The sequence below is a fragment of the Octopus bimaculoides genome, chromosome 5, assembly GCF_001194135.2.
Source record: "Octopus bimaculoides isolate UCB-OBI-ISO-001 chromosome 5, ASM119413v2, whole genome shotgun sequence".
In the NCBI taxonomy this organism is placed as follows: domain Eukaryota; kingdom Metazoa; phylum Mollusca; class Cephalopoda; order Octopoda; family Octopodidae; genus Octopus; species Octopus bimaculoides.
The window spans coordinates 24,574,968-24,578,555 of NC_068985.1; the positions used below are offsets into that span (position 1 = coordinate 24,574,968).

The 3,588-nt window shown below is 37.0% G+C and overlaps 1 long non-coding RNA gene across 1 annotated transcript in view; it reads left to right on the plus strand.

Moving 5' to 3' along the window:
• The first annotated feature begins 2,683 nt into the window (after nt 1–2,683).
• The window catches only part of LOC106870741 (uncharacterized), an 18,158-nt gene continuing 17,253 nt past the window's right edge, over nt 2,684–3,588 (plus strand). Inside the window, exon 1 of the long non-coding RNA XR_001409562.1 lies at nt 2,684–3,014. This is a non-coding gene — a long non-coding RNA (uncharacterized LOC106870741). The remainder of the gene's footprint in view (nt 3,015–3,588) is intronic.

Here is a 3,588-nt window from a genome sequence, read left to right on the forward strand (position 1 = left end):
CGCTCTGACCGCATCTCGGGCAGGTCGGTCCGGTAGTTTTCGAACCGTGTCTGTAGATCTTCTCTCGAACTGGTAGTGCGTCTCGATAGCATTGCCAAGCCAGGGATCTCTGGAAATTATCTATAGGCCCCAGCCCGAACATAGATAGATAGATAGATAGATAGATAGATAGATAGATAGATAGATGCATGGATGGACATGGATATACATGTATGTATGTATATAAATATATATATGCGCGCATGTATATGTGTCTGTGCATGTGTGTGTGGTTTGTGTGTGTTTGTACTTTTCTCATTTTCATTATTTAAGCTCTTTCTCTGAGGAAGGAACTGGTTTTTAACAAAGATACACAACTCCATCGTTGGAATGTAGATAGCAAAAGCAATGTCACATTTTAGACTTGAGAAAATTCATGCATATTTTTTACTCTTCTATCCGCAGGTTGTTTTTGTATTGTGCCAGTTGGTTGATTTTTTCTAAAACCCTTAGGTTATTCAGATTGTCTCTTAGGCATTTCCTCACATAGCAAAGTGCACCACTGTATATATGTATGTATAGGCATACATGGATGTATAACTGTTGTTATAATAACGAAGCTAAAGCACGAGTGAAGCCGCTTGGCACAGATTGACCTTGAACTCTGCTGTGCTTACTTCCGCTGTTTACAGCAGTGCTTAGAAGGAAGGTGTGTAGCGGGTGATCGTCGCATTAAACATGACAGAAAAATTTGAGCAGAGATTTTACATCAAATTTTGTCAAAAGCTTGGCGATACCTGTCAAGACCTTTTCATCGTTCTCGGCAGAATCAAGATCTTGTGCAACTGAAAGCTGAATGTCTTTTTGGTCAGTTGAAAGCAGTTTGAGCACAAACTTGACAGACACGTGTCTCATACCCAAATCTTCAGTGATAATGGATTGAACTGAACCGTAACTAATCTGCACAGCCTCTGATAACTTACGGATGGTGATCCGACGATTTCCCCTCATAGTTGTATGTATATCATTATTCAGTTTTATTTCAAGATTTCTTGCCAATAGAGAAAGAGCCGGTTTCTAACCTAGATCATTGGAATTTCAAAATCAACAGGGTATTTTTGTATGTATGTATTTATGTATACGTGCAGATTCGTATGTGTTGTTTTTTGTTATGTCTTTTCATGCATATACGTACATATCTAGACATGCTCATATACACTTAAATTATAAACCTCGGGAAAATTTTACAGATTTTTACTGTTCCAGTGGTGGCTTTGATCTATAGTCTTTGAATCAGCTTTCTCCTTTCTGGTTTTGAGAAGCTTAATTTCTCAAGATTGGTATGTATGTCTCTTCTATGTTTTTAATTATTATAAATCTTCCACTGAGGCGGTAGCCGGTTTTCAACAATGATACAAGGCTCCATCTTTTTGGATGTAGTTAACACAGACAAATTCACATTTGGAACATGAGAAAAGTCTTGCATATTTTCACTGTTCCACTCACAGATTGCACTTGTAATGTACGAATCAGCCGGTCAGTTTCTCTTTCTGAAAATCCCAGTTTATCCAGATTCTCCTTTAAGCATTTACTAACAAAACCTAGTGCTCCAATTATTATTGGTATGAATATGAATTCATAGTCTGGATATAGAAGCTGAAGGTTTCGAAGCAGTTGTCCATAGATATCCTCTTTTCCTTTGATTTTCAAAGAGATATTTATATCTGCAGAGCAGCTGACCTCTATGATGGTACATACCTTTACTCCTCTGTCCCAAACAACAATATCCGGCCTGTTATGTTTACATTTGACAGACGTTTTGATGGGAATATTCCACCAGTATTCTTTGAGTTGGTGTTTATGAATGTATTCCATAACAGAGGGATTTTCTTAGTTTATTTCAGGTCAGTCGTTTTTGCGGATGGCATTGTAAATTGTTTTAGCATCAACATCATGCCGCATAGGGAGGTACTACGACCTTTTAGTACAGCTGCTAATCACATGCGTGATGTCTTTCATAGAAACATGACGTAGCTTACACATGCGGTCGCACCTTGAGATTACAAGAGCGTCACTGTCTTTCTTGTTTACTAGGAACTTTGTGGCAATCTCCTGTTCCTGGATTGCAAACGCATAGCCTTCAAAGTGTAATGTGATGTAGTGGTCTTGTGTCCAAGAGAGGTTGCGCTTTGTGTCAATTCTACTGTCTTCTTCAAGCTTCCGGGCTTATGTATGCATGTATGTATGTATGTATGTATGTATGCATGTGTGCATGCGTGTGTGCACGCATGCATGTATGTATGTATGTATGTGTTTGTGCGTGGGTGCATGCGTGCATGTATGTGTGTATGTATGTATGTGAATATATATGTATGTATTTATGTACGTATGTATGTATGTATGTATGTATGTATGTATGTATGTATGTATGTATGTATGTCCAGTGCCATCTCAAGCAGATAGGTGATATAATAAACGAGACCGATTTCAATTAATAGTTATAAACACAGAGCTTGTAGCATTTGTGTATTCAACAGCTTTAACATTCTCATGCGGCTCTATCACCAACCAGCAATTTAACAGTTTCGTTATCTAACCCAACCCATATCTGTCATGAATGGGAACATGACTCCAACAATGATTCATCTTCACTATTTATGAATTAAAACTAGTTTCATTTATTACATTATTTGACTGTGTGAGATGGCACTAAGAATGCAGTTCGATTTGTGATAGAGAGTGGCTCTGTTTATTGAACTGAACAGGTTTTTAATTGTATGTCTGTCTTCAGCTGGTTCAAAATGCAAAGTGAAAAATATGCAGAAATAGAAAAATTGAAGACTTGGGCTGGAATACCTTACGTTTCTCTTTAGATAAAGTGATGTCATCAAGTTTCGCTTTTTCATAACTGGTTACAAGGAAAAAGAAAAAAATACACACGAAGCCAAGAAAACACTAAAGAGAATGCTTAATGAAAAAGTCTTGTGTAAATGTAAGGAAATTCAGTCATTTTGTCCATTCCTCCAAGGCGTAACGTAAGTAATTTACAAATCTATTTATCTTCGTATGTTATGAGGACTGAAAATACAGCAAGTAAGAATATTTTCTGAGAATGTTCTTCTAAATGATGTAAAATATTCAGCAAGATCCGTCGAACTACTGTTATTGTACCTGACGACTTACCTATACCTATTCCTATTGAATCTTTTATTTAATTTCTCTGTCGTACGACCAACATAACTCAAGTTGTGTTTGCTGCATTCCGCTGCATACACCAAATGGGAATCCCTACAGGTCCTACCTGCTGTATAGATCATAACATTTCATTTGCGATAGAACTGACCTCACTCATGTTGTTCCACAAACAACAGGGCTTAACTTCTCTTGCGGTTGTTTTTTGTGGGGACAGCGTTTAGAAATTCTTGTGGCGTTTTTATTTCGTTTAGTGATACTGGTTAAGAGTTCTCTTGCACTTTCATTGCATCTAAAGGCTACAATGGGTGAATGAGATAATGCTTTTTTTATTTTTTCGCTTATTAGATTGCAGCTATGTATGTCTTCTCATGCGAATCAACACCAGTAGTTTTTTTTTTTTTTTTTTTTTTTTTT